The 22,389-nt window shown below is 45.4% G+C and overlaps 1 long non-coding RNA gene across 1 annotated transcript in view; it reads right to left on the bottom strand.

Moving 5' to 3' along the window:
- Window positions 1-22,389, bottom strand: part of LOC138647546 (uncharacterized) — a 31,589-nt gene that overhangs the window by 7,151 nt on the left and 2,049 nt on the right. The window lies entirely within an intron of this gene.

The following is a 22,389-nucleotide window of genomic DNA, read 5'->3' on the forward strand; positions in this document are numbered from 1 at the left end:
CCACTCCTCTGGGATCCAAGAATCGGGACAGAACTGTCAATATAGCTGTGAAGGGGAAGAGGGCATGGATTTGGCCAACATGTGTTTATTTATCCCGTCTCTCTGATGATGAGGGTCATTAAAGGCAAATACATTGAAGAATGTCTGCCCAAACATCATCGCTACATTGTTACAATTGTTGGAAAAAAAAACACAGGTTCATCAAGCTCAACCCTTCTTGAACAAATATACATTCTCTATCACTAGATTATTTGTAAACCACAACATCTGGTTATTAGAAAAGCATCTGCCTTTTAAATGGTAACATAGTATCTGCCATTACTCTTGCCGCAGAGTATTCCACTGTCTAACTGCTCTAACTGTAAAGAACCCTTTCCTACATAAATGACGCAATCACCTTTCCTCCTCATGCAGTGAATGCCTTCTGTTCCTTTCAATAGTCCTTAGAAGGAATAAAATCATGTGCCAGTCCTTTGTATTAACTGCACAATGTACACATGTATTTATACACGCAAATGCATGTATACATGTACACGTAAATTGAAAACCATCTTTTCTAACCTCTCTTTGTAGGAGAGATGTTCCATCCTGTTTAATAATCTAGTTGACCTCCTAGGAAGCTATAGTAAAAAATAAAATGACCCATCTCAAGAGCAGGGAAAACACAGAGGCTTTTTTCCCCTGTACATTCAAATAATGTCAATAAAGCTGCCTGAAGTTACCATTAGGTGAAACTCACTACATACAGATTTACACAGCCACCACTAGAGGGAGCTCACTACATACAGATTTATACAGCCACCACTAGAGGGAGCTCACTACATACAGATTTGTACAGTCATCACTAGGGGGAGCTCACTACATACAGATTTATACAGCCACCACTAGAGGGAGCTCACTACATACAGATTTATACAGCCACCACTAGAGGGAGCTCACTACATACAGATTTGTACAGTCATCACTAGGGGGAGCTCACTACATAAAGATTTATACAGCCACCACTAGAGGGAGCTCACTACATACAGATTTGTACAGTCATCACTAGGGGGAGCTCACTACATACAGATTTATACAGCCACCACTAGAGGGAGCTCACTACATACAGATTTATACAGCCACCACTAGAGGGAGCTCACTACATACAAATTTGTACAGTCATCACTAGGGGGAGCTCACTACATAAAGATTTATACAGCCACCACTAGGGGAGCTCACTACATACAGATTTGTACAGTCATCACTAGGGGGAGCTCACTACATAAAGATTTATACAGCCACCACTAGAGGGAGCTCACTACATACAGATTTGTACAGTCATCACTAGGGGGAGCTCACTACATAAAGATTTATACAGCCACCACTAGGGGAGCTCACTACATACAGATTTGTACAGTCATCACTAGGGGGAGCTCACTACATAAAGATTTATACAGCCACCACTAGGGGAGCTCACTACATACAGATTTGTACAGTCATCACTAGGGGGAGCTCACTACATAAAGATTTATACAGCCACCACTAGGGGAGCTCACTACATACAGATTTGTACAGTCATCACTAGGGGGAGCTCACTACATACAGATTTATACAGCCACCACTAGAGGGAGCTCACTACATACAGATTTATACAGCCACCACTAGAGGGAGCTCACTACATACAGATTTGTACAGTCATCACTAGGGGGAGCTCACTACATAAAGATTTATACAGCCACCACTAGGGGAGCTCACTACATACAGATTTATACAACCACCACTAGGGGGAGCTCACTACATACAGATTTATACAGCCACCACTAGAGGGAGCTCACTACATATCGATTTATACAATTACCCCTAGGGGGATCTCACTACATACAGAGTGGGGGCTGTTATGCTGGACTCGGACTTTGCTTTGGACTGGGGGGGGGGGGGTAATGTTGGACTCGGACAGTTGCTTTTGCTGGGGTTTTGATTTTTGCTATTTATTGTAAGTTTTGTATTTTTATAATAAAAGAGTTCACTACATACAGATTTATACAGTCACCACTAGGGGGAGCTCACTACATACAGATTTATACAGCCACCACTAGCGGAAGCTCACTACATACAGATTTATACAAGTACCTCTAGGGGGAGCTCACTACATACAGATTTATACAGTCACCACTAGCGGAATCTCACTCCATATATATTGATACAGCCACAACTAAAGGGATCTCACTACCTATAGATTTATACCGTCACCCCTAGGGAGAGCTCACAGCTCCCATTGTACTCAGAAAGTAATCACTGTATGTGGTGTTATACAGGACTTTTATAACATCGACTACATTATCTGTACTCGGAGAGTTAGTATTGTGTTATCAGTGGCGTTGCATATTTAATTTATACTTATACAGCACCATTAATGTCCACAGAGCTTTACAGACATCATCATCACTGTTCCCATTGGGGCTCTCATTCTAAATTCCCATCCTGTATGTCTTTGGAGTATAGGAGGAAACCCACACTAACATGAGAACATACAATTTCCTTGCAGATATTGTCCTCAGAGAGATTTAAACCCAAGACCCCAGTGCTGCGCAGTAACAGTGCTCCGTGCACAATGCTGCGCTCAGGACTGACCAGCTGAGCTCTGCTACATCTGTATGTTCTTATACTGCAGCAGTCATTTTTAGGTGAGGGCGGACAGTGTTCTTTACACCAGTGACGTCTAGAGGTTCTGCACCGGTCTCTGGACCGTGAGCTGTAGCAGATGTCTTCTGGAAAACGATGCAGGTGTCAGAGGTTTAATAACCAGAACTTTAAAAGTTTTCGTCCCCGTGGCAGCTGCTGTAAAGCGGCTTGGAGGTGATGCTGCAGATGTTGTAATCAGTTCAGACACGGGGAAAGGGCTTATTTCTCACAGTTTGTTGCTTTACATTGACTCTTTCTCCCTAATCATCCATTCCCCGACCTCCAGGATGGATCATAAACTCTGATCTACTCCAAGCATCAGCGGCTGCAGGCAGAACTCAAACAACCCAATATCCCCCCAAATCACCAACACATCAGACGTGTACGTGTTATTATTATTAATATTATTATTAATATAATGATTACTGCACCATTGATTCCGGGGCGCTGAGCACGTGAGAGGGGGATGACCTGCAAAATACACTAACATTGATGGACAGGAACAGAGACGGAGAGGACCCTGCCCCCGCGGCATACAATGGAGTCAAGTGCAGGAATTGCAGCTAGATTTTTTATTTTATTTATTTATTTGGGCGGCTTATACAAAAATATTTTTAAGGAAGTTTTGGAAAACCATAATAAATCATTACTATGTCGTGTTCCATATTTCTTCAGCCGATAACTCTGATATGAAGACGTCAGCTGCGAACTGCAAAATGATGAGAATTACAGTCAGAATAATCTGTACAAGATTTTCTACTGTACATGGAGGTCTTTTCAGTTATTGTACAGGAGGAGATTGGGAAAACTTCATGGATGTGTTATGGAGTGCCTGGGAATTTTGACGACCTTTGGCGATCTCCTGACCATGCTCCATTTATCATGTTGGGGGTCTTCTTATGGGGTAGGGGTGATTATGGCCCGCTCACAGATGGGTGTGACGTCTACCTCTGCACTGCTTGCATTTCTGGGGAGCAGGGCCGGCGTCAGCACCTAGCGCACCCGGGCAAGTGCCGGGGCCCTGAGCAGGCAGGGGGCCCACTCGCCATCGGGGACACTGGCGTGCTATAGTGCCGGCTCCCGCGAGTGGACCCCCCTCCTGCTCCGGGCCCCGGCACTTGCGATACTTACCTCTCCCGGTTCCAGTGCTGCAGCGTCTTCCATCCTCTGACTGTGATATTCAGGTCAGAGGGCGCGATGACATCACCAGTGCGCACCCATATGGAGCATTTTATATGGCCAATTATATATGGAGCATTATATGGGGCCCATTATACATGGAGCATCTTATGGGGCCAATTATTTTTGGAGCATTATATGGGACCCATTCTGTATGGAGCAAAATATGAGACTCAGTATACTGTATGGGGCATTATGTGAGGCCCATTTTATATGGAGCAATAGATGGGGCCCATCATATACTGTATGGAGAATTATATGTGGCTCACTATACTGTATGGAGCATTATATGAGGTCAATTCCATATGGAGCAATATATGCGGCTCATTCTGTATGGAGCACTCTATGGTGCGGTGCCCATTATACTTTATGGAGCATTATATGAGCCTCATTATTCTTTTTGGAGCAATATATGGGGCTCATTATTTTGTATAGAGGACTATGTGGTGCCAATTATACTGTATAGAGAACTATATGGGGCCATTATACTGTATGGGGCAATATATGGGGCGCATTATTCTGTTTGGAGCAATATATTGCGCTCATTATTCTGTTTGGAGCAATATATGGGGCTCATTATTCTGTATGGAGGACTATACTGTCCGGTTTCTGAGCTAATGTAGAATGTACAATAGATATCACTCATGTAATGTAAGAAGTAAGTGAAATATTTGGCATTGTGCTATACCTATATTTCTCTGCCGTATCGGTGCATTATGAATTGTGGTATGTGTTAAAGGGGCCCACTGGGACTCTTTTGCCCAGGGCCCATGAAAACCTGGAGCCGGCCCTCCTGGGGAGTGACGAACAAGAATTGTCACTTTTCGGATCATTTAGAATTAGATGGAATATTCGCAATGTAGCACTGCTCTAACTTACTGCCTCCTGGTGGCCAAAATATGAATAGCAATGAGTTTGGGATATTACCGTAAGCATCTTGTTGGCTTATTACACTGCAACTTTGACCGCGGCGAAGGTTGTACGGCCAAATTCTCTGTTTGTCATAGGCTACATTACATCATGCAAGTGACTAATTCAGCATTACAACCCGTAATGTACAAAGACAATGACAAGCAAGTGGCAAAAAAAAAACCCCTAAACAACTACGGTAGTTCCAACTTGCATTATGCAGCGATGTAGCAGCAGCATACAGCGATCTCTGGCTGCACAATCTGAGTCGCAGCTGCCAAAGTCGCCATGTAACCTCAGCTAAAGCAAAATGTCGCAGGTTTCGGAGAGATTTAGTAATAAATTGAATGAAGGGGATAGTATAGAATTAGAGAAACATGGCAGATTTCCTTTAGAAACAGTGCCACCCCGACTAAGGGTTGCGTCTGGCATTGCAACTCATGGAGCTGTGCTGCAATACCACGCGCAAACCAAAAGTCAGAGGTGGCGCTGTTGCTGAATGAGCGCAGCCATGCCCATCTAGTTCTGTACAACGCTTTTCAGTTTTCCCACAGCTACAGACATTATATGCTATCAGCAGCCGATCAGAGGTGTCTGATAATAAAGGGGCCGTTCCATGAAGAATGTCATCTAACGAAAGCGACAAATTGTAAACACTTGACATTTAAACACATTAAAATTGACCCAGATAAAGGAAATGTGTGTCAGAAAGTGAACGACTGTTTAAATCATGTCTTTCTTACACATGGGTATTTTTAATGAAAATTTGGTAATGTTTTCGGTTTCATATCACAATCTTTTTTTTTTTTTTATGAGTAAATTGCAATTTTTGCGCATGCCACTGGGGATATTTTAGCCTTGTTCTGTTCTGTGTTTTCATGGAGAGCTTTCTGCATTTTCATAATCATCACATTAAACTGTAAAGCGCTTCGGAATATGTTGGCGCTATATAAATAAAGATTATTATTATTATTATTATCACAGGCAGGAATACAATGATAGTACCACTATACATCAGTGGCGTATCCCGGGGGGCAGCCGAGGCATGTGCCCCGGGCGCAGCCGACAGAGGGGCGCCAGCGGGCCGCCTGATGATGCAGCGGTCCAAGGAGGCTCCTCGTAGGCGGCACCTGCCGCCCCCACAGTCTGAGATAATCCCGATCTCTGAGCCGGCTGTCAAATTGACAGCCGGCTCAGAGAAAGCGCTGCGCGTCCTCGTCGAACCCCTAGGTGTACAGCGGCGCCGCTGTCGCTAGTAATACCCTTCGGCTGGCCGCTTGCCTTGTCACTGTGAATCTGTGTGAGACGAGTCCCTTCTCAGTCAGTTTAAGCCCCGGCCCCTGACGACCGCTGAGAGGCGCTGACCGCCGCTGGCACTTCCGCATCAGAGAAGGCTGACGTCACTGGGCGTGACTGTGACAGGCTACTGCTGCGTCACGCCGGTGTTCGGGTGTAGACAGAGTGCACTGTTGGACGGTGCGGGTGCCGGTGGTAAGTGCTCAGGACCGCGGCCACGGGAACCGGGTGGGTGGAGCTGAAGACACCGACCGAATTGTCTTAGAGAATCAGTCAGAATGATAATGTTTGAAATTAAAGGGGGCTCGCTGGTGGGGGGTCAGCTATGGAGTCTGCAAGCATGATAGGGAGGGTCGGGAGCAGCGGCCAGGGGCAACGCAACAGTATGTGTCACTTGTGACTGAGGACTGGAGCAAAGCCACGGGGGCCGGGATGAAAGACTGAGGAACATATGATATGGGGGCCTAGGGGCACAAATCTGGACATTATATGGGGGCACAAATCAAGACATTATGGTGGCACAAATCAGGACATGGGGGCACAAATCTGGACATTATACGGGGGCGCAAATCAGGACATCATGTAAATTGGCTTGGTCATACAGTTTCAATAGAGTTAAGATTCAAATGGGGGAGGTTTGGGGGCGGGGGCGCCAAACTGATCCTTTGCCCCGGGTGCAGGAAAGGCTAGATACACCTCTGCTATACGCAGCTGATAACACAGGAGCCACAATTCACAATAAGTTATGTCACAGCTCACCTCCTCCTCCTGTACAATGACTGATTACATCTCTATATACAGGAACACATGGGCTACTTGCACAGTGAACAAGTCTGTATGATCATGTTCACACACCACCAAGAAACCTGAAGACACAAAAGAGAATAGTAAAACCAAAAACACTCAGTTTGAAAAAAATCGCAGTAATCCGCAAGTGCTAGTAAAAGATGTAAAAAACAGGGTATTTGGTTGATACGTTTTTTGCAAAAAATGTATACTAAGCTGCTCTACCAAACTTCACGGTATACCCATATCAGAGCAGTCCTAACTAATGTATGCAATCCCTATCTGATGTATTTAAAAACCTGATCATCTGTATATAACCTGTGTGAACAGGGTTCAGAGAGGAAAAATCCACGTGTGCATACGGAGTAGAACAGCTTTTGTGCAGGTAATATACAGATGATCAGGTTTTTAAATACATCAGATAGGGATTGCATACATTAGTTAGGACTGCTCTGATATGGGTATACCGTGAAGTTTGGTAGAGCAGCTTAGTATACATTTTTTGCAAAAAACGTATCAACCAAATACCCTGTTTTTTACATCTTTTACTAGCACTTGCGGATTACTGTGATTTTTTTCAAACTGAGTGTTTTTGGTTTTACTATTCTCTTTTGTGTCTTCATCTCTATATACAGTAGATAACACATCATCCACCATTCACCATAGGTGATGTCACAGCTCACCTCCTCCTCCTGTACAATGACTGATAACACCTCTATATACAGTAGATAACACAGGATCCACCATTCACAATAGGCGATGTCACAGCTCACCTCCTCCTCCTGTACAATGGCTGATATCACCTCTATATACAGTAGATAACACAGGATCGACCATTCACCATAGGTGATGTCACAGCTCACCTCCTCCTCCTGTACAATGACTGATAACACCTCTATATACAGTAGATAACACATGATCTACCATTCACCATAGGTGATGTCACAGCTCACCTCCTCCTCCTGTACAATGACTGATAACACCTCTATATACAGTAGATAACACAGGATCCACCATTCACAATAGATAATGTCACCTCCTCCTCCTTACTTTGGTATAAAGGTACCTTCACACTAAACGATATCGCTAGCGATCCGTGATGTTGCAGCGTCCTCGCTAGCGATATCGTTCAGTGTGACACGCAGCAGCGATCAGAATCCTGCTGTGATGTCGTTGGTCGGGGCTAGAAGGCCAGAACTTTATTTCGTCGCTGGATCTCCCGCTGACATCGCTGAATCGGCGTGTGTGACACCGATTCAGCGATGTCTTCGCTGGTAACCAGGGTAAACATCGGGTTACTAAGCGCAGGGCCGCGCTTAGTAACCCGATGTTTACCCTGGTTACCATCCTAAAAGTAAAAAAAACAAACGCTTCATACTTACCTTCCGCTGTCTGTCCCCGGCGCTGTGCTTTCCTGCACTCACTGTGAGCACAGCAGCCGGAAAGCAGAGCGGTGACGTCACCGCTCTGCTTTCCAGCCGCTGTGCTCACAGCCAGTACAGAGAAGCACAGCGCCGGGGACAGACAGCGGAAGGTAAGTATGAAGCGTTTGTTTTTTTTACTTTTAGGATGGTAACCAGGGTAAACATCGGGTTACTAAGCGCGGCCCTGCGCTTAGTAACCCGATGTTTACCCTGGTTACCGACATCGTTGGTCGCTGGAGAGCGGTCTGTGTGACAGCTCTCCAGCGACCAAACAGCGACGCTGCAGCGATCCGGATCGTTGTCTGGATCGCTGCAGCGTCGTTTAGTGTGAAGGGGCCTTAAGTCTGAGTCAGTCTTATAGAGGAAATGAAACCTACAATAAGAAAGAGGTGTTGACTTGGAAACTGTCAGACATGGATTGAGGGGCTCGGTCCAGGGGGGGTGCAGGTTATAAATGACCTCCTGGCCCGCTCTGCACTAATACGGGGGGGCTGATATATGAAGTGCAGCCACCACCTGCAGATTGCAGCACGTCTATAGGAAGCCGCTCTCCCTAATATAAGGCGCCCAGGTCAGAGGATCCGGGGAGAACCAGCGCGGCGCATCCATTAAACAACCTCAACTCAATCAGGGATATTGATTAATCAATTAGGGAAAGCGTCTCTCGACTTCTAAGGAAGAAGAGAATTACAGAGCGGCCGACAGATGACCGCGCGGCCCCGATAAGATTGATGAAATCAGCCTGACGCATCTGATGAGCAGAACCAGGAGACCTTTATCCGAAATCCTACACCCACCATTAAAGGAGCATTGCACTGAAATAGACCGAATACTTACAGGGGTTCAACAGGATCAGAAAAGCGCCACCCCAGCCTTCAGGTTGTGCATGGTATTGCAGCTCAGCACCATTCACTTGAGGCGAGCTGTGTTGCAATACCAGACACGACCCACGGATAGATGTGGCGCTATTTCTAACACAGTGGCTGTGATTGTCTAATATTGTGGAGATGACAGAACTAAAGTTTTACTTTCTTGTGACGGATGTAAGGTCGCGGCCCGGTCAGTGCCGCCGCCATGTAATGCGGCTGGAGATTCACGGCCTCACACTTCACCATCGTCAAGTCCACGCATGACATTTTCCGAAGCTAATTAACTCTGCGTCCGGCGCTCAGCCATGTTAATGGAGACACTCACAGCCGGGAAACACCGCGGCTCCGGGAACATTAACACGTCCGTGGGCAGCAGATGTTAGAACACAAATAATTCAGCACCTCGGAGAGCGCGTCACACCAACGCATGGCCGCTCACCGGAACATGGACGCCTCGGCGTGACGCCGTGCACGGTCCGGACGCCACACAACTCAATGCAGGTCGTATTAAAGGCGCCAAAGGCTCCGACACTGAGGAAGGAGGTGGGAAAAGCCTATTCTACAGCACATAGAACCGCTGGCTCCATAACTGTTGTAGAACCACAACTCCCAGCATCCTCCTCATCTACTCTCAGTCACTGTGCAGCAGAGAACTTCAACATGTGGCTCTACAGCCTTTGTGGAACTACAACTCTCAGCATGCACAGACCAACTCATTATCTGTTATCTACCACTGTACAGTGCAGCTCTTCAGCTGGTGTGAAACTACAACTCCCAGCATGCATATACTCCCTTCTTATCTATGCTTCAGCACTGTACAGCTCAGAACTTCAACATGAAACTCTACAGCCCTTGTGGAACTACAACTCCCAGCATGCACAGACTGAGTTCTTATCTATTCTCTAGCATTGTACAGTGCAGCTCTTCAGCTGGTGTGAAACTACAGATCCCAGCATGCACTGACTGCGTTTTCCTCTGTTCTCTAGCACTGTAAGCAGAGAACTTTAACCTGCGTCTCTACAGCCGTTGTGGAACTACAACTCCCAGCATGCACAGACCAACTCCTTATCTATTCTCCAGCAACGTACAGTGTGGCTCTTCAGCTGCTGTGAAACTACAACTCCCAGCATGCTCTGACAAATGTCCTTTCTGTTCTATAACACTGTACAGCAGAGAACTTCAATCTGTGGAATTAAAGCTTTTGTAAAAAGCAGCAGTCATGGAATGCTGGGAGTTGTAGTCGCTCAGCAGATGCAGAGTGATTGGTTGAAGATCTCTGGTACGAAGAATATTCCCCTTTCTCCAGCCGTAGAGCGCCCACCGTCTATAGTCTCCTAAATGACCCAATACTTCATCTGTTCTCTGCTCATCACTTCTGCCTCCACATTCATGTAAGGAGGTTGCTTTCCCTGCTCCTTACCTGGAACCACTTAGTCAGAGAGCTGGGTTGTCGGGGGGGGGGGAAGACCTTCTGCCCTGGACAGAAGGGACCATGTGACGGCTGGAGGAAGAGAGGGGGGTGTGGTCAGAAAAGAGCGGGAGAGCAGAGCGCGCCAGACAGAGGGGACAGCGTGCCAGAGAGAAAGCAGGCTGCAGCGCCGCGCTCCCCATGACAGAGTGCTCCCCGTGAGGGCACTAAAGCTGGAGTGAGAGTGGGGACTTGGAAGCCTCCATAATCAGAGACGACGTATCCCCTTACCGTGACCTGAGCGCGCAGCCCCGGTGACCGCACTGACAAGCCAGGACCCCTGCGTGTGACCAAGGAAACTGCTCAGTGTGTGTGTATTCTTGCTGAAGAGAGAGAGACTGTCAGCCTAATATCCAGAGACTCCAGCAGAGTGGCTGTGTGACTTCCTGCTTCCAGCTGCACAGGGAGAAAAGGCTGCAGAGGCTTAACCCCGGAGTTTCCAGGAGACAGAGAAGAGGATCTCAAGCCCTGCTCGTAACTGTACCCACGTTGGAATAAGGACCCTCCAGTCAGGACCTCCCTGGACTGATAAGTTACAAGAACACTCGTTAACCCTTTTGTTTCCGCTTAACTGTTTACTGTTTGATTTGTCTCTATTAACCCCCTGTTTACTCCCTGCGAGGAGAATCTTACTCCTGTTAATAAATCCCCCTCAACAGTTGGTCTGTCTGTTCCGTAGTGACATACTCAACCATGCACTCTATTACACTTGGCGTAGTCGGCAGGATGTCACACGGTAGCACGGAAGGAGCAGACCAAACAGTTGAGGGAGGCCCCAGGTCTAGCATCTCCCTGGGAGCCATGTTAGTTAACCTGCCAAGATTCTCAGGGAGCGATGTCATGTTGTGGAGTTGGACGGAGCGCATCTGAGGGATGATATAACCTATGACACCGGCTCTGCAGGCGGAAATAGCGGTGATGGCCCTAGAGGGGGATGCACGGGACTCTGTTATGCTCAGACCCCCCCAGGCGAGAGATACCCTGGACAAAGTATTAGGTATACTTGAGGAGACGCATGGGAACCCCACTGACGTAGGGGAGCTGCGCATGCGACTGTTCCGCCGGGTACAAAGAGAGGGGGAGACCGTGATGCAATATATGAACGCACTGCAGGAGCTTCATACTGCCATTATACGGAAGGACGGCGTAGGTGTGGGGTCAATTGACGTTGTACTGCGGGACCAACTGGTGACAGGCTTGCGAGATGTGTTGGTGAAACAGGCCCTGCGAGAGCGCATGCGCGTAAAGCTAGATAGGACTTTCTCTGAGGTCGGGAGTGAGGCACGCACGCACGCGTAAGCAAGAGCAAGGGGTGGTATTGCCAGTGGGAAAGGTATGGAGCGGGGAGGTAACAGCCCCTCAATGGGTAGAAGACTTGAAGAAGGAGGTTAAGCGAGTCCATGAGGAAGTAGTTGAATATAAGAAGACCCCTGCTGCAGAGTACAGCCCTCCGGTGCGAGAACGAGAGACCGCCCCCCAAAGTGAGACTAGTGCCGCTCGGCGAAGAAGACTGCCTACATGCTACAACTGCGGAGCACCCAGTCAAAATGAAGACAAGGCGATGTGGACCCGAGATTCCCAGCTGAAGATAAGAAGAATCTGGGAGGAGATTGAGAGTCTGGGAAAGCCCTTACTGCCGTTTTGGAGACCAGCGGCATACCCCGAGGTAACATGCGGAAGCCGCCAGAAAGAGATAGAGGAGAGGTGGAGAAAGTGTCAAGTATCTCTGGTAGAATGACTGCGCTGTCCCGACGCGTAAAGGCGAGCCTGGTGGATCTCCAGCCTGGGTCTGAAGGTTTTGTTGGTGAGACTCAGCCCGGAGGAAAGAAAGGGACGTTCACTCGAGAAGACCACCGAAGTGCTTTACTACCTTGCCCAGCACGAGTTCCCGAAGAAGGAGAGAAAGTGCCAAGTGTTCCTGCGACACTCGTTTTCAAGGTCCTAGCCGATGAGAAGGAGGAACCACTGATGTCGTCCCCTGAGGTGAAGAATGTGCTGGCTGTCAGCTCACCAGTTCCTGATCGGACAGGGGAAATGGAACAGCTGTGTGAGACAGGGCGTGTGTCTGAGAAGCCCTGGGAAGTGATGCCCGCAGAGCCCGGCGCAGATGACAGAGTCCGGCCTGCATGGTCTTAATTCATCTGACTCAAGTTTCAACGAGAATGCTCCTGTCAAAGAGAGGGGGAGCTATGGAGAAGAATTGCTTGTACTAAGCCCCCAAACTGAGGAGCCCGAGCAAGAAGTCCCTAAAGTTTCCGATAACGACAAGGAAGACGATGAATCATCTACGCAGACATCTGCTAGCGGCAAAGCTAAGAAGAAGAAGAAAAAGAAGAGGCCAGCAGTTGTCGATGAAGCGGAGAAGGCATATCTCAACCTGACCGATGAACAACTCCTAGACCATTTAGTTTGGCAGTATGTGAAAGAAGAAAGGCAGAAGGAGATGCGTGAATTGCAGTTATCTGACTCCCCTCAAAAGAACAAAGAGAAGCACGAAGAGTCCTCGCCCGTGGAATGGCGAGATTCAAGAGAGGGGGAATGTAAGGAGGTTGCTTTCCCTGCTCCTTACCTGGAACCACTTAGTCAGACAGCTGGGTTGTTGGGGGGAAGACTTTCTGCCCTGGACAGAAGGGACCATGTGACGGCTGGGGGCAAAGAGGAAGAGAGGAGGGTGTGGTCAGAAAAGAGCGGGAGAGCAGAGCGCGCCAGACAGAGGGGACAGCGTGCCAGAGAGAAAGCAGGCTGCAGCGCCGCACTCCCCATGACAGAGTGCTCCCTGTGAGGGCACTAAAGCTGGAGTGAGAGTGCGGACTTGGAAGCCTCCATAATCAGAGACGACGTATCCCCATACAGTGACGTGAGCGCGCAGCCCCGGTGACCGCACAGCCCCGGTGACCGCACTGACAAGCCAGGACCCCCTGAGTGTGACTAAGGAAACTGCTCAGTGTGTGTGTATTCTTGCTGAAGAGAGAGACTGTCAGCCTAATATCCAGAGACTACAGCAGAGTGGCTGTGTGACTTCCTGCTTCCAGCTGCACAGGGAGAAAAGGCTGCAGAGGCTTAACCCCGGAGTTTCCAGGAAACAGAGAAGAGACTTCAGGATCTCAAGCCCTGCTGGTGACTGTACCCACGTTGGAATAAGGACGCTCCGGTCAGGACCTCCCTGGACTGATAAGTTACAAGAACACTTGTTAACCCTTTTGATTCCGCTTAACTGTTTACTGTTTGATTTGTCTCTATTAACCCCCTGTTTACTCCCTGCGAGGAGAATCTTACTGTTACTAAATTCCCCTCAACAGTTGGTCTGTCTGTTCCGTGGTGACATACTCAACCCTGAACTCTATTACATTAATCTGCACAGTCCCTTTCTGTGTGGCTACCATATGGCTACCATCCATAGGGGGCCATTACCCCGTTTAGCTATGAATGACACCTGTGACAACTGCCGTATTAGCGGCCACCCAGCTTTCCCAGAACCAGAAATAATTAGATGTGGAGGAAACTTCGATACTTTTTGCTTTCTTCCGAAAACAATTCTGCTATATTTATTGTAAAGGAGCTGAGCTGCATTACCAGATCCGGCCAGTGGACAGGTGTGGCGCTCTATCTGGAAGAATTCAGCAATGCGGAAACTCTGGACATCTCACACTGTACATGGAGTAACGCAGAAAAAAAAATCTGTTCCTAAGCCTTGTTTTCCCCAAGGCGGCCACCATTCATTAAAAACCATTTTTATGCTGTATCAAATCATAAAATGTGCCGCTGTGGTCTCACATCTTACAATTCATTTTTAACTTCTGCCCCTGGAAAAGATGTCACCATCAAAAGAAACAACGGGAAGCTTAAAATGCCAGGAGTCAGTAATTGTAATATAAACACACAGTCGGCCGGGCACGGGGGGAGCGGCAAAAAATATCAGCGGGGAAAACAGAACGTAGGGAGACAATGACAATGTCGCGGGTCGTAACTCAATAATTGGCGCAGAAGATAAGCCGGAATTGTGAGGGAGAGGTCACTTGTTGGGCTCATAGTGTCAGATATGGCAAATATCGGGAAATGAAAGGAGGAGAGAAATCGATAAAGTCCGGACTGATGAGACACCTGCCAGTGGTTACATTGTATCTCTGATCAGTCCTATATACCCGGTGTTTACTCATTGCATAATGAAAAGTTCTGCAACTTTCTCAGATACTTTGTGTTTCTAGAACTTCAATATCTCTGCTTGCTGTGAGAGGATGAGAATATTCACACTGGAAACCTGAGTGACCTCATACAGCGGAGGCTTGGTTAGCATGTGTCCCGTCTAGACAACTTCTGCTAATGTATCAATACCATAAATATTTCTCTGGTCCTGATGATTTGCTACAATGTATCACTGTAAGTAATATGTATGGTTCTGGGGTCCACACAGAGGATTGTCTAGACCAGAGCTAGAAGTGCGGCCTGCAGGCTACATCCAGCCCTCTGGCCCGCCGACCAAGACAACGGACGGGCTGAAAACAGTGGCCCACAGGCCCCACCATACCCATCCTCAAGATGCAGACAGCAGTGAATACATCGGTGGAAGACGGAGCCTCTAGCTCCTTCCACCAATGACCCGAGGGAACAGGAGTGAAGTACGTGTTGTTGTTTTTTCATATACTGTATGTATGGGATGTTTGCGTGTTTATAGGGGACTATGTGGGGGCTCATAATGTATATAGGGGGCTTTGTGAGGGCTCATATAGTAATGTATATAGAGTGACTATGTGGGGGCTCACACTGTATATAGGAGGCTGTGTGGGGACTCACACTGTATATAGGAGGCTGTGTGGTGGAAGATACTGTATATAGGGGATTACATTTGGCAGATACTGTATGTAGAGGATTATGTGGGGGTCTCATATAGTACAGTATATAGAGTGGCTTTGTGGGGACTCACACTGTATATAGGAGGCTGTGTGGGGACTCACACTGTATATAGGAGGCTATGTGGGGACTCACACTGTATATAGGAGGCTATGTGGGGACTCACACTGTATATAGGAGGCTATGTGGGGGACTCACACTGTATATAGGAGGCTATGTGGGGGACTCACACTGTATATAGGAGGCTATGTGGGGACTCACACTGTATATAGAGTGGCTATGTGGGGGCTTACACTGAATATAGGAGGCTGTGTGGGGACTTACACTGTATACATAGTGGCTATGTGGGGGCTTACACTGTATATAGGAGGCTGTGTGGTGGCTCATACTGTATATAGGGGATTATGTGGTGGAAGATACTGTATATAGGGGATTACATGGGGCAGATACTGTATGTAGGGGATTATGTGGGGGTCTCATACTGTATGTAAGGGATTATGTGGGGTCTCATACTGGATATAAAGAGGCTATGTACAATACTCACACTGTATATAGGCAGATTATGTGGGGTCTCATACTGTATATGTGAAGGCTATATACAGTGCTCACACTGTATATAGAGGGCTATGTGGGGGCTTATACTGTATGTAGTGGGTTATGTGGGATTCTCATACTTTATTTAGAAAGGCTATATACAGTGCTCACACTGTAAATGGGGGACTGTGTGTGGACTCATACTGTGTGTACCTGTCTGTGTGGGGGTCATACTGTATAAAGGGGGCTGTGTGGTGGCCCATACAGTATATAGGGGATGTCAGCTTAATTCTGCTGAATATTAAGTGATACATCATTAATATAAAATAATAACTATGATTGAGCAGAATTAATTTCAGTCTATTGGTTTAGCCTCCACAATAGTCGCGGTCACTCATGTGGCCCCTCTGGAAAATTAACTGCCCACCCCAGCTCTACACTGATTACAGTTGTAGCAAACTCGCAGCTGTGCGCTCTGTAAAGGCATGTAGTGTCTGAATGACACACGAATGTTTCCACTGCCTGACAGCAAACAGAGATCTTAAAATGCTAAACAATAGAAACAAACAGATGTGAATGTTTCAGAATCTATCAACATAAAAATGATTGGTTCCGAAACTTTCCGATCTATTTTTATATCTCTGTTTGCTGACAGTCAGTGGAAACCTTCCCAGAGCATGCTGGGAGGTGTAGTTTCACAGTACCTGGGAGCACCAGATTGATCATCATCCCTCTAATGAATCATTTATGAGCTGCGCTGCTCCGTCTGCTTGTCTGGGTACAGGGAAGTATCCATTTAAGATACAATGATGGAGAAATAAAATTAGAATCGTCACTGGACTTTATCTCATATATTCAGAACGTTGTACCATTGTGAGACATAGTTTTGTAGCTTCCCTCTCAGTATAGGCAGAATGGTAAAGGACATTTCAGAATCACTAGCCCTTTAATAGATTTTGTGGGAAGCTCTAGCAGCCGGATAATATATGTATACAGCCTATTGACATATGTGCACTTGATGACAGCGCATTCATCTGCATAAACTGAACTTTAAATGGAACTAAATGATGATGAGATTGTGATGGTCCCAGATAACGACAGCAAATAAAACTAATCATTACTGATCAGTGCTGTAACTAGAAGTGATTGTCACACATCACACATCAGCGGCAGAGGATGAAGTCTAGATAACCGTCTATTCTACATCCACCTCATCAATGGTCCAAATGAAAAACCTCAGCACCAAATAATAGAGATGACTGATAACAGAGAATGCTGCTGCCACAATGTATTGGGAAGTGAAGTGACAATCAACTACGAATATCAATTAACTAAGGCAATCATGGTGAAATCACTTCATTTTTGTTGGCACTATTGACATAGTGATCTAAAAAAGCAACATGTAAAAATAATCTAATGAGAATTCAATGCCAACTCTATATACATATATCGAACTACTATAATACTTCCCTATATGTACAAGAATATAACTACTATAATACTGCCCCCATGTACAAGAATATAACTACTATAATACTGCCACTATGTACAGGAATATAACTACTATAATACTGCCCCTATGTACAAGAATATAACTGCTATAATACTGCCCCTATGTACAAGAATATAACTGCTATAATACTGCCCCTATGTACAAGAATATAACTACTATAATACTGCCCCTATGTACAAGAATATAACTACTATAATACTGCCACTATGTACAGGAATATAACTACTATAATACTGCCCCTATGTACAAGAATATAACTACTATAATACTGTCCCTATGTACAAGAATATACAGTGGGGCAAAAAAGTATTTAGTCAGTCAGCAATAGTGCAAGTTCCACCACTTAAAAAGATGAGAGGCGTCTGTAATTTACATCATAGGTAGACCTCAACTATGGGAGACAAACTGAGAAAAAATAATCCAGAAAATCACATTGTCTGTTTTTTTAACATTTTATTTGCATATTATGGTGGAAAATAAGTATTTGGTCAGAAACAAAATTTCATCTCAATACATTGTAATATATCCTTTGTTGACAATGACAGAGGTCAAACGTTTTCTGTAAGTCTTCACAAGGTTGCCACACACTGTTGTTGGTATGTTGGCCCATTCCTCCATGCAGATCTCCTCTAGAGCAGTGATGTTTTTGGCTTTTCGCTTGGCAACACGGACTTTCAACTCCCTCCAAAGGTTTTCTATAGGGTTGAGATCTGGAGACTGGCTAGGCCACTCCAGGACCTTGAAATGCTTCTTACGAAGCCACTCCTTCGTTGCCCTGGTGGTGTGCTTTGGATCATTGTCATGTTGAAAGACCCAGCCACGTTTCATCTTCAATGCCCTTGCTGATGGAAGGAGGTTTGCACTCAAAATCTCACGATACATGGCCCCATTCATTCTTTAATGTACCCGGATCAGTCGTCCTGGCCCCTTTGCAGAGAAACAGCCCCAAAGCATGATGTTTCCACCACCATGCTTTACAGTAGGTATGGTGTTTGATGGATGCAACTCAGTATTCTTTTTCCTCCAAACACGACAAGTTGTGTTTCTACCAAACAGTTCCAGTTTGGTTTCATCAGACCATAGGACATTCTCCCAAAACTCCTCTGGATCATCCAAATGCTCTCTAGCAAACTTCAGACGGGCCCGGACATGTACTGGCTTAAGCAGTGGGACACGTCTGGCACTGCAGGATCTGAGTCCATGGTGGCGTAGTGTGTTACTTATGGTAGGCCTTGTTACATTGGTCCCAGCTCTCTGCAGTTCATTCACTAGGTCCCCCCGCGTGGTTCTGGGATTTTTGCTCACCGTTCTTGTGATCATTCTGACCCCACGGGGTGGGATTTTGCGTGGAGCCCCAGATCGAGGGAGATTATCAGTGGTCTTGTATGTCTTCCATTTTCTAATTATTGCTCCCACTGTTGATTTCTTCACTCCAAGCTGGTTGGCTATTGCAGATTCAGTCTTCCCAGCCTGGTGCAGGGCTACAATTTTGTTTCTGGTGTCCTTTGACAGCTCTTTGGTCTTCACCATAGTGGAGTTTGGAGTCAGACTGTTTGAGGGTGTGCACAGGTGTCTTTTTATACTGATAACAAGTTTAAACAGGTGCCATTACTACAGGTAATGAGTGGAGGAAAGAGGAGACTCTTAAAGAAGAAGTTACAGGTCTGTGAGAGCCAGAAATCTTGATTGTTTGTTTCTGACCAAATACTTATTTTCCACCATAATATGCAAATAAAATGTTAAAAAAACAGACAATGTGATTTTCTAGATTTTTTTTTCTCAGTTTGTCTCCCATAGTTGAGGTCTACCTATGATGTAAATTACAGACGCCTCTCATCTTTTTAAGTGGTGGAACTTGCACTATTGCTGACTGACTAAATACTTTTTTGCCCCACTGTAACTACTATAATACTGCTCCTATATACAAGAATATAACTACTATAATACTGCCCCTATGTACAAGAATATAACTGCTATAATACTGTCCCTATGTACAAGAATATAACTACTATAATACTGCCCCTATGTACAAGAATATAACTGCTATAATACTGCCCCTATGTACAAGAATATAACTACTATAATACTGCTCCTATGTACAAGAATATAACTACTATAATACTGCCCCTATGTACAAGAATATAACTACTATAATACTGCTCCTATGTACAAGAATATAACTACTATAATACTGCCGCTATGTACAAGAATATAACTACTATAATACTGCTCCTATGTACAAGAATATAACTACTATAATACTGCGCCTATGTACAAGAATATAACTACTATAATACTGCCCCTATGTACAAGAATATAACTACTATAATACTTCCCTATATGTACAAGAATATAACTACTATAATACTGCCCCCATGTACAAGAATATAACTACTATAATACTGCTCCTATGTACAAGAATATAACTACTATAATACTGCCCTTATGTACAAGAATATAACTACTATAATACTGCTCCTATGTACAAGAATATAACTACTACAATACTGCTCCTATGTACAAGAATATAACTGCTACAATACTGCCCCTATGTACAAGAATATAACTGCTACAATACTGCCCCTATGTACAGGAATATAGCTACTATAATACTGCTCCTATGTACAAGAATATAACTACTATAATACTGCCCCTATGTACAAGAATATAACTACTATAATACTTCCCTATATGTACAAGAATATAACTACTATAATACTGCCCCCATGTACAAGAATATAACTACTATAATACTGCCCCTATATACAAGAATATAACTACTATAATACTGCCCCTATGTACAAGAATATAACTACTATAATACTGCCCCTACGTACAAGAATATAACTACTATAATACTGCCCCTATGTACAAGAATATAACTACTATAATACTGCTCCTATGTACAAGAATATAACTACTATAATACTGCCCCTATGTACAAGAATATAACTACTATAATACTGCTCCTATGTACAAGAATATAACTACTATAATACTGCTCCTATGTACAAGAATATAACTACTATAATACTGCTCCTATGTACAGGAATATAACTACTATAATACTGCCCCTATGTACAGGAATATAGCTACTATAATACTGCCCCTATGTACAAGAATATAACTACTATAATACTGTCCCTATGTACAAGAATAGAACTACTATAATACTGCTCCTATGTACAAGAATATAACTACTACTAGATGGTGGCCCGATTCTAATGCATCGGGTATTCTAGAATATGCATGTCCACGTAGTATATTGCCCAGCCACGTAGTATATTGTCCAGCCACGTAGTATATAGCCCAGCCACGTAGTATATAGCCCAGCCACGTAGTATATTGCACAGTCACGTAGTATATTGCCCAGTGACGTAGTATATTGCCCAGCCACGTAGTATATTGCCCAGTTACGTAGTATATTGCCCAGTGACGTAGTATACAGCACAGAGCCAAGTAGTATATTGCCCAGTGACATAGTATATTGCCCAGTGACCTAGTATATTGCCCAGTGACGTAGTATATTGCCCAGTGACGTAGTATATTGCCCAGTGACGTAGTATATTGCCCAGTGACGTAGTATATTGCCCAGTGACGTAGTATATTGCCCAGTGACGTAGTATATTGCCCAGTGACGTAGTATATTGCCCAGTGACGTAGTATACAGCACAGAGCCACGTAGTATATTGCCCAGTGACGTAGTATATTGCCCAGCTACATAGTATATTGCCCAGTGACGTAGTATATTGCCCAGCCACGTATGTCACAGGTTAAAAAATAAAAAATAAACATACTCACCTAATGATCTGAGGGACCCTTGTAGTTCTAACATACTCACCATTCTGGTCGCTGCTCCTCAGCGTCCCATCTCTCCGCCTCCTGGGATCCAACAGCGCTGTGCCGATGGGCGCGCGGCTGCCGCCATCTTGCGTTCCCAGGATGCATTGCGAAATTTCCCAGATGACTTAGCGGTCTCGCGAGACCGCTAGGTCTTCTGGGTAATTTCGCAATGCATTGCTGGAAAAGGAAGATGGCGGCAGCCGCGAGCGCCTCAGCGGACAACGTAAGGTGAGTATAGCAGGTTTTTTGTTTTTTTACTATTTTTAACATTACTTTTTTTACTATTGATGCCGCATAGGCAGCATCAATAGTAAAAGGTTGGGGACACACATGGTTAATAGCAGCGGTAATGGAGTGCGTTACCCGCGGCATAACGCGGTCCGTTACCGCCGGCATTAACCCTGTGTTAGCGGTGACCGGAGGGGAGTATGGAGCGGGCGCCGGGGACAGTGACTGCGAGGAGCGGGGAGCATGGAGCGGAGCGCCGGGGGCACTGCGGTGAGCATGGAGCGGACGCCGCCACTGACTGCAGGGAGTAAGGAGAGGCCATTTTCTTCCGGACTGTGCCCGTCGCTGATTGGTTGTGGCTGTTTTGCGGCGACCAATCAGCGACTTGGATTTCCATGATAGACAGAGGCCACGACCAATGAGTATCCGTGACAGACAGACAGACAGAAGGACAGACGGAAGTACCCCTTAGACAATTATGTATATAGATAATACTGCTCCCTAAGTACAAGAATATAACTACTATAATACTGCTCCTATGTACAAGAATGTAACTACTATAATACTGCCCCTATGTACAAGAATGTAACTACTATAATACTGCTCCCTAAGTACAAGAATATAACTACTATAATACTGCTCCTATGTACAAGAATATAACTACTATAATACTGCTCCTATGTACAAGAATGTAACTACTATAATACTGCTCCTATGTACAAGAATGTAACTACTATAATACTGCTCCTATGTACAAGAATATAACTAGTATAATACTGTCCCTATGTACAAGAATATAACTACTATAATACTGCCACTATGTACAAGAAT

Source organism: Ranitomeya imitator, chromosome 8 (assembly GCF_032444005.1).
Source record: "Ranitomeya imitator isolate aRanImi1 chromosome 8, aRanImi1.pri, whole genome shotgun sequence".
Taxonomy (NCBI): Eukaryota; Metazoa; Chordata; class Amphibia; order Anura; family Dendrobatidae; genus Ranitomeya; species Ranitomeya imitator.